The sequence below is a fragment of the Anomaloglossus baeobatrachus genome, chromosome 1 (assembly GCF_048569485.1).
Source record: "Anomaloglossus baeobatrachus isolate aAnoBae1 chromosome 1, aAnoBae1.hap1, whole genome shotgun sequence".
NCBI classification, from domain to species: Eukaryota; Metazoa; Chordata; class Amphibia; order Anura; family Aromobatidae; genus Anomaloglossus; species Anomaloglossus baeobatrachus.
Genome location: NC_134353.1, coordinates 555,375,395 through 555,389,721, shown reverse-complemented (window position 1 = coordinate 555,389,721; position 14,327 = coordinate 555,375,395). Strand labels below are relative to the sequence as shown.

Sequence of the window (14,327 nt, the reverse complement as noted above, 5' to 3'; positions counted from 1 at the left end):
TGAATGGCTTCCACAAACTGCAATTGGGTTTTGTTATACGTAAAGGCCCCGTTACATGTAATGATATCGCTAACAAGATGTCGTTGGGGTCACGGAAATTGTGACGCACATCCGGCTTCGTTAGCGACGTTGTTGCTTGTGACACGTACGAGCGACCACTAAGGATGCAAAATACTTACCAAATCATTGATTGTTGACATGTCGTCCATTTCCAAAATATCGTTGCTGCTTTTGGACGCAGGTTGTTCGTCGTTCCTGAGGCAGCACACATCGCTATGTGTGACACCCCAGGAACAATGAACGACACTGTACCTGCGTCCTCCGGCATCGAGGTGGGCGTGACTTTCATGTGGGTGCTTTCACGAGCAACATCGCTCACGATGTCGCTGCATGTAAAGTGCTCTTAAGTTACAATGTCTGAAAATTGTGGCTACACTACAATTGTGCAAAATTACTTAAAGATCCTGCATGGCACATGTTCTTGATTTAATTGTGCAAAAATTCTTAACACAATACTGTTTGAGCACTTAAACTTTTTTATTTGGGAAATAAAATAATGCCCTCCATGTTTTGCAAAAACAGAACTTCCTGTCTTAGCATCTCCTAATTTGTGACAATAAAATGTGATGAAAGGTAACTCAGCATATGTCAGAGTTTCTGTATGAGCAACATAAAGCAGTGGCTTGTTATAAAAAGCATTATGCACATTGGAGTTTGGGTTACTTTGAAACCTACCATTAGTAGATAATGAGAAAAATATGTTGCCTCCTTTGAAAAGGCTTCTGAATTTGTCAACAGGTACAAGTGTCGCATACACGGAAAAGAAAAAAAATAAATACATATGAATTCTTCTTTATTGGGTTCAAATACAGATTTGGTGCTGAAATGTCTGCACTAGATTTCAGCACCAACTTTGCACCTCCTGGAAGAATACTGCACTGAAATGGCTTCAAAGCCGTTTTTTGAATTTCTTTACCAAGAGATGCAGATTTCATGCTGAAATTTTTACACCGTATTTCTGTACCCAAGCTACATCTTCTGGCAAAAAAATCGCATCACTACTGCATCATACCGCATGCGGTAGTGGTGCATTTTTGTTTTTTTCTGTAGCTTGGGTGCAGGAATATGGTGTAAAACTTTTACTACCAAATCTGCATCTCTTGGCAAAAAAATGCAGTTTTCAGCCAGGGGATGCAGGTCTGTGAACTCAGTGAGAGTTCATTGAGGTCCCCTGAGGTCAGGTTACCTGTGGTCACAGGTGGAGGGCCTTGGTAACCTTCAGCTGTGACTGCAAAAAACGTGTGATGATCGCGTTACTCTGTCTCTGCCTGAACCTCACAGCGGGCAGCCATGCTCTGTGGTGCTCGATGTGAATTCCAATGTACCAGAGCTGGAAGCATTGTAGGACCCCATAGTGTGGATTAGGTTGGACTTGGGTGTTTTGGAGGTTAATAAATAGGTGAAAGAGGGTGTTTTTATATTTTTTTTTAATAATTTTTTTGTGTGTTTGTGATTAATTCTTTTTACTTATAGGATTAGTGGTGGGAGTCTCATAGACCCTCCCCATCACTAATCCAGGGCTTAGTGTCAGCTGTGGCCTTCCATTAACCCGTTATTACTGAAATTGCCACTGCACCAGAACAATTGGGAACAAATGGATAAAGTGATGACTGTCACATCTAATGGATGCGACAATCCTGGGCGGTTGCAGGCTAATATTTTTAGGCTGGGTGGCTCCCAATAAGCATGGGTCTCCCCAGCCTGAGAATACTAGCCCCCAGCTGTCTGGCTTTATCTTGGTTGAGTATCAAAATTGTGTTGGCCTGCATGTTGTTTTTTAAAATTATTTATTTAATTAACTATTTAAAAAAATAAATAAATAAAGACGCATGCGGTTCCTAATATTTTGATACACAGCCACGATAAGCACACAGCTAAGGGCTGCAGTCTGTAGCCGTATACTTTATCTGTGCTGGTATAAATAGATGGGGGACCACATGCTAATTGTTTTATTTATTTATTTATTTAGCACCATTATAGGGACACAACCAAACAGTGATTCCAAATAATCACAGACGTTATCTCTGAGGGTGGGGACCTGGTCCAAAGGCAGCCAATCACAGACGTCGGTGGAAAGGAAAAGCAGTGAATTTGCATTAGGCCGGTGTCACAAAAAGCAAAAGGGTTAAAGCAGTACATACTTACCAGGTCCCCACGGCTGCAGTGCTAGTTCTGAGTTGAACAATTATCCCTAATGCCGGTGTCACATTTGCGAGTGCCTCGCGTGTATCTCGCGCGAGTCTCGCAGTGCATCACCCGGCATGGACTCACACTTTCCTCACAGGAGCAGCTCGGTTGCATGTATCTCTATGCAACTGAGACGCTCCTGTGAGGAGAGTGTGAGTACGTGATGGGTGATGCACCACGAGACTCGCTCGAGATACACGTGAGGCACTCGCAAGTGTGACACTGGCCTTAGGGATAATTGTTTGACTCAGAACTAGCACTGCAGCTATGGGGACCTGGTAAGTATGTACTGCTTTAACCCTTTTGCTTTTTTTTTTGTTAACAGCGGCCAATCACAGCCATGCCAGTACATGACATGGCTGTGATTGACAGGGAGAGGATGGCTTGTGCCATCTGATCATTCACCAATCCTTGACAAGATCGCCGATTTTTGTGGTAAATGCTCAGATGTCACATCCTGATGCGGCCAAAGATCGTACGATTTTAACATTTTCTGATCTTTGCCGATCAGAATCGCTCATTTGTAAAAATAAGACGAATGTTTTGCCTCTTCTTGAGACTTTATCAATGTTTTATAAATACAATGATTAAAAAAGGATAACTATAGTATACATCATTATAAGAAATGACAAACCACTATATTGATTGATACTTTTTGTGTGTTAATAAATGTGAAATTCAGAATGCTATAGTGAATAACTTCAATGACAACATTAATTGTACTGTAGGACTTGTAGGATTAGCCAGAACATAGCTGAACAAGTCATAAGCCAATGTATGTGTGCTGCCTTTCCTCATGGTACAAGCTAAACTTATTTGTCAGACACTTAGGAAACAATAGCGGTTATCCAGTTGGGTAAAATCATCAAGCTGTACTGAAGTAATTCCATTCACTCGCATTGCCTGTAGATTGGCATGATTCCAGGATACGTAAATTGCTTTTGTGACTAAAATACTCCAATGGATTCTTCTTACCGACAGAGAGAAGAGAAAGAAAAAAAACAGCTTTATTATATTGCCTCTCTCTTTATGTGTATGTATGTGAATACATATATCCAAGTCATGATAAGTCACCATATTTTATGAAAGAAAAAAATATTTTTTTCTTAAATTTCCTTATACAAGGTTTGTTCTCCTCCTTGTGCATCGAGAATTGAGAATTCCCCTTTGCCTATATGTAGTTCACAGTAGGGAAAGCAGAACCAATCTTTTGCAGAGAAACAGTTTTTATAAATTGTATGTTTACCCCATACTGCAGCAATCAAACAGTTCTAAGAAACATCAGAAAGGTGTTATCTTCAGATGGCGTTCAAAGATTGCAACTCTTTATGAACCTGATTTACACTCCCAAGGATAAACTGCTAGGCGAAGATGAATTGGTTTCTCTTCCTGGCAGGACCCTCATTCCAATTAGCTTTGCAGATAGAACCAACAGTCACCATTTTCTTAACACCTTGAGAGCAGGAGAGCTTGGCAAATTGCTGTCCTAGGCTTTGGTTCTTGGAAATGTACACTACATTTGTTGTGTTAAAGATTTTGTAATAATTAGGTAAAATGTAAATAAAATTAATTTTGGAAATTTAAAATGTAATGTCTAGAAAACTTTGGTGCACTTGGATTATTTTTTCAAAAGCATTATGATGATTTTAAATTATGTTTTTTAATTGAATGCGTGCCTGAAACTGAGTCCAATTCAACCATTCATATAGAAAATTCTATTCTGACATAAAAATAGTAGTAAAATACTCCAATAATAAAAATGGTGACCTGCTTTAATACTTTCTTATACATGGTTAGATTGCAATGCATGTGTGTAATTAGTATCCAGACATTTCAGGATTCCTTTATGTAATATCTCCTTATTCTAATAATAGGCATTGAGCCGAAAACCATGAGCCTCAAAACTCAAAATCTGAGTCTTTATCTTTACCATTCCAAATGGTAAAACCTGATCCCTTGGTCTGAAATTATTTGGTAACAACTATTATTGAACTTTCAAGCTAATGAGCTTAATTGGCCAGCTCATATCATAGGTTATTTCTCCTTTAATGCTAGAGTCACACTTGCATATGGTATCCAATGCGAAAGCAACGGATGCAATATGCTAATGACCCTCGGCTCAGGCTCTGCTGTGAGTGTGAGCCAAATGTCATATGACTGTGACCCGATCTTCTGATCAGGTCACAGCTTCAAAGCTGAGGGTGGGCGCTGCAGATCAGAGAGAGGGGTTAATCCCCCCATCTCCTTCATTGTCAGCCTGTGCGTATATCACACTGCACTTGGATAACACCCGAGTGCAGTCCGATGTTTCTCTCACACCCATACACTTGAATGGGTGTGAGTGACATGGCTCTCGCAGTCAATCGCAGCATGCTGAGATTTTTTTTCCTCTGTCTGATTACGACTGAGGAAAAACACGCAGATCTGAGCTGCAGCCTTTGTCTTACATGGGGCCGAGTGCAATGCGAAATTTTCTCACATTGCACTTGTGCGAGTCATACGCAAGCGTGACTCCAGCCTAACCCTGTAAAACAAGCAGTATCCTCTTCACGCCGTGGCGATGGTTTGTTTTTTTGTTTACATGTTTTCCTAACATTCATCCAAAAGCCATAACTTTTTTACTTTTCTTTAAATATAGTTGAGTAAGGATTTGTTTTTTGCAGCATGAGTTGCATTTCTGAATGACTCTGTTTGTTTTAGCACATAGTTTACTGAAAAAATAGAAAACATTCCAAGTGTGGTGAAATTGCAAAAAGAGTGCAATTTCTCTATAGTTTTTTTGATTTTTTTATTTACCATGTTCACTATATGGTATAACTGACCTAGCAATATGATGCTACAGGTCAGGAAGAGCATGCAGATACCCAAATACCAAACATGCATATTTTCTTTAAGTGGTGAAAAAACTTGGAAATTTGAAGTGCCACTCAAGCGGTTTTTTATTGCACCACTGGAGTGGTGCTTTTAATGTAAGTCCCCTGAGCCCTGTATTATATTCACCTCCCAGCGGCTTCATCTTTTACTGGTGCCATTCCGGTCAGTCTCTTGTGATTTGTGACCTGCCAGCAGCTCTAGTTTTTCATGGAGTGTGCTGGAGGTCACAACTGAATGCAACTCTATGAAAGCTTCGTTCAGGCTTTCATAGAGTTGAAACTTTGTGATGTAACTTTTGACTTTCGGCCAGTCAGATGTTAAGGGCACAAGATGGTGCAGCAGAACTGGAGCAGAGTCGGATAAAGGTGAAGTCACCGGAAGGTGAGTGTATGACAGAACAAGGGGCTTAGATTATGCCATTCCTGCACTGAAATAAAAAAAAAAGCTGGAGTGGGGCTTTAATGTATTATAAATATCAGAAGGTTTGTACATTTTGCTAATAAATCTGATTTACAATTTGATTGCAACTTGTAGTTACAAAGAGCTATTCACATTCTAGATCATCATACATTACATGGACAATCTATTGACTCCAAAGGAACCACTAATGATTTAGGACTACTTTGCACACTACGACATCGCAATCCGATGCTTGCGATGCTGAGCGCGATAGTCCCCGCCCCCGTTGCACATGCGATATTGTTTTATAGCTGCCGTAGCAAACATTATTGCTACAGCAGCTTTACATGCACTTACCTGCCCTGTCACACGGCAGGCGGCCAATAGAAGCGGAGGGGTGGAGATGAGTGGGACGTAAACATCCCGTCCACCTCCTTTCTTCCGCATAGCCGGCGTGAGCCGCAGGTAGGAGATGTTCCTCGCTCCTGCGGCTTCACACACAGCAATGTGTGCTGCCGCAGGAACAAGGAACAACATCGTAACATCGGTCCTTCCGAAATTGTGGAAATGACCAACGCTACACCGATGATACGATTTCGACGCTTTTGCGCTTGTTAATTGTATCAAAAACGATTTACACACTCCGATATCGACAGCGACGCCGGATGTGCGTCACTTTCGATTTGACCCCACCAACATCGCAGCTGCGATGTCGTAGTGTGCAAAGTACCCCTTATATCCAACGTCATTGCATTGAAGGGCAAACGTGCACTTCCTTTACATTTTCCCATAGATTACACATGAGCACTGAAACAAGGGTTACCCTGTGATCAGGACATTTGTAATAAAAAATAGTTCAAGCCATCAACCACTTTAATAAGCAAAGGCGTCTGTTACACAATTCCTTTGTTCTTTTTTAGAAATAAGTTTGCTGAGCACCAGAATGGAAGCATTTATCTCAAGGTAATCATACCTGATGTAAATCAAGGCAACTTCACATTTCACCAGCTCAGCACCAGCAAAGAATGTACCCATTGAGCTGATGAAGGTGCCCTTCACACTTTTACTGTCGCTGTATAATGCAGAATCAAACAATTTAAGCCAAAACCTCTCTGAAATAGCACAGGGCCTTGACAAAAATGCAGCATATGGACAGACTTTGTCAATAAAAATGCCATTGTCTGTTTACAGCACTAACTTGTTTTTACTTGTTATCCGGCTTGTTGTATTATACAATATCCATTGCAATGCACTTGTTTTATTACATATATAAAGTATTCTTGGCTTTTTTGGCTCTGCTTTGTTTTTTTTTGTTTTGTCTTTATTTTATGAACTTGAATTTCTTTGGTTCAAAATATTAATAATAGTTCTGTATTGCTAAAGGTGAAATAGAAAAAAAGTTAAATCTATCACATAGTACCAAAGATGCCAAACTGCTAATTGCATTCTTCAGGGTTCCAATAAGAACAACATAGTAAAGCCTCTTTATCATGTTCCATTTTTCCCTGCAGTTTTACGCTTCAGTCCTTATGATTACTACCAACTCCTCCATCACCTTTATTACTCCACTTTTCGTTATACTTTATCAGTTCTTGCACACAAAACACCTCATTACTGAGTTCAGTACACTTCCTAAATTTCTTGAGGTCACAAAACCCTACTTCAAGTGTTCTTCTGTGTGTATTAAACTAGTTTAGTCGCTTGAACAACATTCCCCTCGCGTTTCAAGCCTTCTTTATAAATAACTTGAAGTAGTACAGTTGTTAACAGCATCTCATCTAATGGCTGGGGTATGCAAAAGGTCAAAACAAGTGTATTTTCACTGTTTTGAAGGCTTTTGGGATCAATACCAGCTTAGGCCACAGCATTGCTTTAGGAAACCTTAAAATGGTTATTGCTATTTAAATGAAATGTTTCTCTCTATTTGGCTTCTTATATAATGCATGCTGTGCAGTGGTAAAATCTGTCTAACGCTCAGGGATATTTATGACGAAGAGAAAAAACAAGCTTAGGCATGTCTTCCTGAAAATTCTATTTACTTAATCTACAGTATGCTGTGCCTTGTGCCTGAAAGCTTTAGGGTGCGTAGAACATCAGAAGAAATAAAATAAAATGTAATTGTACAAATAAGTATTTTTATTTTAGATTTTTTTCATTCTCTATGCAAAACTCAACCAAGCGCTTCATATCTTGTTCTTTTCCGATCCTGACACTTTCTGCAAATCATGGGTAACAGTTTGGCTTGTATGCTGACAAATGCAGATGGGACCATGTCTTTTGGATATCACTTTTCTTTTTATTCTCATATACATATATAAAGATTAAGATTCAGATTCAGAGAAATTTTCCAAAAATTTGATGTGAGGAATTAACAAAAAAGGAGTAGAAGTGGACCGAGTACTAAACGGAATTGACACGCATAAACATAGACCCTAACTAAAACATAACATTTAATGTTTATTTTAAAATAGTCTAGAACCACAATGCAAAATAGCAAAACAGTGCACAGAAGGAGTGATGAAATAGATCCCTACAATATCCACTCCCTCCTGTGTCTTACGTAGCCATGGAGGTTGGAACCCTAGATCAGTGTTTCTCAACTCCAGTCCTCAAGACCCATCAACAGATCATATTTTCAGGTTTTCCTCAATATTAGACAAGAAATAATTCCATCACCTGTTCAACATTAATGAAAGCCTGAAAACCTGATTGAGGAAAACCTGAAAACATAATGTGTTGGTGGGCCTTGAGGACTGGAGTTGAGAAACACTGCCCTAGATGTACGATGTGGCACCCCCTCTCCTCAATGGCTTTCCCTATCCTAACCCTGTAAACCCCTGCAACAAAAGATAAAGTGCTCAATTAAAGTGATTCAACTGCAATGACTGGGTTCACAAAAACTCACCGGGGAACCCAGGAGGTCACAATGGTTCTCTATGAGAACCACAACTTAATCAGGGAAAGGCTGGAGTAAAACTTATCTTGTTATCGCCTCATGCCTCCTCGACACATTTCCCCAGCACTCTGGTTCATCAGGAGGCTGATAGTTACCAAATGTGGCTAGATAAACCAACAAGCAGCATCATGCTGCTGGATATGAATGATACTAAGGGGTCTTGTTTTGTTTTCTTGTCATGTATTCTGGGGCTCATTAAGAATTTACTATTCCCTCAATTTCAAATTCATGGGATAACAGTTTGTTTGGTGGTAGCGCTTTTTATACTCCTGCAGGGTGATATTATTTTGAGTATTGCTGGGCATTGTGGTGCACCCCCCTCACACAGAAGATATTTTCTTCATTTGATTTATTGAAAATGTGTGTACCAAGGGTGCTTCTTCATTCCCTGTGCAGGGTCATACAGCGTTTCCTCCACCTATAACGCTTGTAGTAGCTCTTTTCTATGATCAGATTGTAAATATACGAAAAATAAATAATAAACATTTTTGGGATTTTCCCTAACCCTATTTTGGTGTCTTTTCATCTCTATCCTTATTAGGGATATCTTTTGTATAGGGACAGGAAAATGGATAGCCGACATGGAACGAGGGGGCCTTAAAACTTAAGGTATCACAACCTCCATGGTTAGGTGGGGGAAAGTCTCCTTAGGGTCTACTAGGGCTCCCCTTTTATATTCCCTCATTTTTGGTCATCCTGACCTTTTGCTGATTTTATATCTATAATTTTTTGTATTTTAGGTGTATTTTAATGTAATTAATTTAATTAATAAAGTGTGTCTTATTGGGGATTTGAGTATTTTTGTTAATTTAAAAAATTTGATGGGCATAAAATCAATTCGCCTCTGAGCTCTCCTCATTAGTGATGAGAAAACTGTTGGTGCTCACGAGCATTTTGATGCTCAGGTATTTGATACTCATTTACCAGGTATAATGGAAGTAAACGGAGAACTCAAGCATTTTTCCTGAAATCTTTTGGAAATATGCTTGAGCTTCTGGTTGACTTCCATTATACTCGGTAAATGAGTACCAAGCACCCGAGCATCACAATGCTTGTTGTGAGCACCAAACTGTTCACTCATTATTGTTCCTCACAACTGAGGTCTCCTAGGACTGAGGTCTCCTAGAACATTTTTAAGCTATTTAACACAAACACAGCCTTAGTATTGTTTAAGAATTTGTTTACGTAGACCAAGTGGTGGCTTGATAAGATTACCGATTGGTAGAATTTTTACAGATTGGTGATCGTTTGACTGCATGTTTGCACAGGAACACCAAAGCAATTGATGCACTGTAAACAATTTATATTAGGCCACTCAGTGCGCATATTCATAGACTACCATTTTTCTTGATATCTCCATTCCTGTTTACAGAGAATGATGATCTTTTATGCTGCACAAAATATAATTTGATTTCACCTGATCAACAAGCGTTTTGCTCACTCATCAGGTAGTCGGCAGCCTGTTTACATGACAAGATAATGAAGAAAGAAACCCATTAAGTGATCTGAATAAATCTGTCCATGAGTAAACAAATGATATCTGGTGGTTTAGAAACAGAGCACTGACTGAAATTTAAGGCTTTCAAAAATTGCAAAGAATATTCCAAAAATTATTCCATTTGTGTGGTAGATGTCTGTATTGCTGTTGCCTACACAGGTTGTACAGGTAAGAAATCATGGCTTCTGACAAGCATTAGCCTACAAAGTAGCACTGTTTGAGGAGTTGTAAAAGATGTAGTATGTAATTACTTATTTGCTAAATCTAGAAGATATATCTTTGTCACAAGTGAAAGGCGAGGGTTTCTTTGTTTTTATGCTGTTGTGTTTTTCTTGGAAAATATATATATTTCTGTGAATTGCACATGTGTTTTACTGCATTATTGCAGCATGTGGTACAAGTGATCAAATGACTGCAGGTTTAAGCACCATAAGGAGAATATATATATATATATATATATATATATATATAGATATATATATATATATAGATATATATATATATAAATATATATACATATATATATATATATATATATATATATATATATCTATATATATATATATATATATATTCTCCTTATGGTGCTTAAACCTGCAGTCATTTGATCACTTGTACCACATGCTGCAATAATGCAGTAAAACACATGTGCAATTCACAGAAAGTCAGGGTAGCAACATAAAGTCCAAACTATATGCTGATCAATTACACTGAGTCTTCTTTTTTTGGCGCCTCTTCTTTCTCTCCCTGTTATTGGAATATATGTATTATTTACAGACTATTACTCCAGTGTTATATCTTTAGCACTGCAGTTGTACAACACACTCTGTTTAAACTAGTCTATTATTTTAGCCCTTTTCTCTCTATCTTGAATGCTTAGTTGTGCACTCTGAGGTTCTCTCTATAACTTAGAACACCCTAAAATGGTTGCTTCATTCCCTGCTTCAGCTTTTATAGTGGCTGTAATTGTCCATCTTGATTGTTCCACATGTTCACACCTGAGCTCATGTGAGTCCTCTCTTTCTGATACAATCACTAGCAGTGTGTAAAATGGTGCTGGTCATATATTTGGTGATTTTTGCAAGTTGAATGAAAAATTGTCTAAATTCAATGGGACCTGCATGTTTTATGAAATTCAACATGACGTTAATTAACAACAGATCAATTCACTCATCTCAAACTAAGTGTGTTTTTTTCCTTACTTTTTAATTATCTTACTACAAAATAATATATACTGTCTGCTTTAGGTATAACTTTTGCTAATGTGAGACAAGCAAAAATCAATGAAGTTTGTAAATTAGAGTAATTCTCCATTTCTTTCAGACTTCCCACCCCATAACAGCCATTCATAAGGGACTGTAGCTGTGAGATCATTGATGACTCAGTCACTACAAAAGCTCCTGCAAAAGATGGTGCTGCCAATTTTTTGGGGGAGAGAATAAAGAATAAAGGTAAATATTATTTGAGGAAAGAATATAGAAATATAATTACAAGAAACAAATTATATAGAAATATAATTACAAGAAATTGATTGAGAGAAATATAAGAGTCACTGATACTGTGTTAGGTTTTATTCACACATCAGTATTTTTGATCAGTATTTCATAAGTATTTGCATTCCAAATCCAGAGGTGTTTCCAAATTACAGAACAGGTGTAAATCTTTTAATTATAGTTTCTATCTTTAAGTTCAACTCATGGATTTGGAATACAAACACTGATAAAAATACTTCACAAATACTGATGTGTGAATACGCCTTTTCTCAGTGAGTTGTTGCAGTCAGTGCTTCAATTTACAGTCACAATGTCTGAACTTAACCTTATGCCTTATTCACACATTCATGGACCACATACATGTTCTGTCACTGTCACCATGGATAGAAAATGTATCCATTATAGAGGCCGTTCACATATCCATATTTTTTGTGGACAGAGAGGTCCGCAAAAACATCACAAAGACATGTTCCCTTTTGATCCAACGCACGGGTCAAAATTCCACATAAAAGTCTACGGGTCCTTTAAAATCATCAGTGTTGCATCAGAGTGCGATATATTGTCCATGATTAACATTGAAATATAAAGAGGCTTTACCATATATTTATTTTTCAGCAGTAAAAATAACCAATGAAACTTCAGGATTTTTTCTGTGTTTTGTGTTTTATTTCTTTTCACCTACGGACTAGCAATAGGGGGTTTCTCATAGATGCCTCCCATTACTAAACTAGGGCTTAGTGGCAGCTGTGAGCTGTCACTAACCCATTATTACCCCGATTGACACCGCATCAGGGCAATCGAGATGATCTGGGTAAAGTTCTGTGATTATCGCATCTAATGGATGGGACAATACTGGGTGGCTGTGGGCTGCTATTTTTAGGCTGTCTGCATTATCATGGCTGGGTATCAAAATTGGGGGAACTGCACAATGTTTTCTAAAATGATTTATTGCCTTACATATTGGGAGCAAATCATCTTTAATGGATTTTTCTTACTCACTTAATATAAAATGCTCCAATACCTTTGTTCAAATACAAAAGTACATCATAGATATAAAAGCATGATATAGCACATTTCCTACATCGCAAACAATATGGGATTTTGTACTGTAAAATCATTTTCTTTCCTGCTGTCAGCTTAGACCATTTCCAGATAAAACTGTATTTTAGAAAAAGAATAAAAAAAAAAACAGGAATGAAACAGTAGATATTGTCACACTGGAAAATTATATTACATCCTTTTTTGTCCCAAAGGCAGTCAACAATTGCAATACAAGGTTGATGTGAAAGTGACAATGTGTTTGATAAAAAAACCCAAAACTGTTTGTTATTACCATCACCTGGTAATGCAGAAATGTGCACAAAAATTGGTTGAATATATGGAATATTTTCATTTTATTTAACATTATACAATTTCATTCTGTAACTAGAAAAAATGTCAGCATAAAAGTAGTCATACCTGCCAAATATAGAAATAGAGCGAGAACATACCCAGTATATTTACTACAGGACACAGGACGTGGCATCAATAAGAATTGCCCAAGATTGGATGAAAAATGGATAATAAAGGGTCTGTTTTTACCCCAGAAACAATAACTTACATATATTAGCTGTGCGCAGTATTGCAAGTGATCAAACATGTCCATGGATAGACATTCAACTGTGTCTGAAAATATAGAATACTCATTTTACTACCCTGAAAATGTAATTTATCAATTAAAAAAGCAATGTTGTTTCTAGAAAGAATTTTACATATTTTCCAAATTCAGGACCAACCTTTAACTTATAAACCTATAGAAAAACTAGACTGGAATTAATAAACAAATTTCATCTATATTGGAAAATATCAAACAATCATAAAAATCATAAAAACAGATACACAGCAATATACAATGACAAAAAAGGTACCGCGTGCCTGGGTAAATAGCTGGTAATATTAATGCGGGCATCACACCAGACACTCTATCATGCGATGCATCATCGGGGTCATGGTTTTCGTGACCCACATCCAGCAACGTTCACGATGTCGTCTCGTGTGACACCTCCGAGCGACGCAGAATCGGTCACAAATTGTGTACACGTAGCTTATTTTTAAACAATTGTTTATTTTTCATGGCGCCGGTTGTTCATCGTACCTGGGGTAGCACACATCGCTCTATGTGACACCCCGGGAACGATGAACACAGCTCATTCACCGGCTATGAAGAAGGAAGGAGGTGGGCAGGATGTTTACGTCCCGCTTGTCTCCGCCCCTCCGCTTCTTCTGGCCGGCGGCTGTGTGACGTCGCTGTGACGCCGAATGTTCCTCCCCCTTCAAGTAGAGGATGTTCGCTGCCCACAGCGAGGTCGCTCAGCAGGTAAGTACGTGTGATGGCGGCTTAACGACTTTGTGAGACATGGGCAGTGATTTGCTCGTGACGCACAAACGACGGGGGCGGGTATGATCCCTCGTGCGACCGCACGATAGATCGTACCGTGTGATGCCCGCATAAGGCTGCAATGGTAGAGGATAAAACAACAAATATCTGGACATGCAAAAATAATAATGCTGATAATAAATGATACTCACAATTATAAATAAATAGTGCTCCAAAATGACAGCAAAATAATGATATAGTGATTGTTAATAATCCAATAAAAAATATATCCTGAAAAACATTTTCAAAGAAATGAAGCAACCATATGCAGTTAAGGTATGTGTAAAGACATGCTGAATATCGTTATCAGAGGAACTCCCTGACGTATTTTGCTGTGGCTTTTTCCATGGTAATATGTAATAATGAGGGAACAGGGTAGGTTTTTATAGTGGGGATGTAATTAACCTAAAACAATCATAATTTATTGCATAAAAGAGGACCAAT

The 14,327-nt window shown here is 38.3% G+C and overlaps 1 protein-coding gene across 5 annotated transcripts in view; it reads left to right on the top strand.

The window, feature by feature from the left end:
- The window catches only part of LINGO2 (leucine rich repeat and Ig domain containing 2), a 2,307,572-nt gene that overhangs the window by 1,629,397 nt on the left and 663,848 nt on the right, over window positions 1-14,327 (top strand). For 4 of the 5 annotated variants that reach the window (XR_012724629.1, XM_075316936.1, XM_075316928.1 and 1 more), the window contains one exon: window positions 11,298-11,425. The exons of the other annotated variant lie outside the window; for it this stretch is intronic. The gene's annotated coding sequence lies outside the window, so the exon portion shown is untranslated. The remainder of the gene's footprint in view (window positions 1-11,297; window positions 11,426-14,327) is intronic. 5 annotated transcript variants of the gene reach the window in all.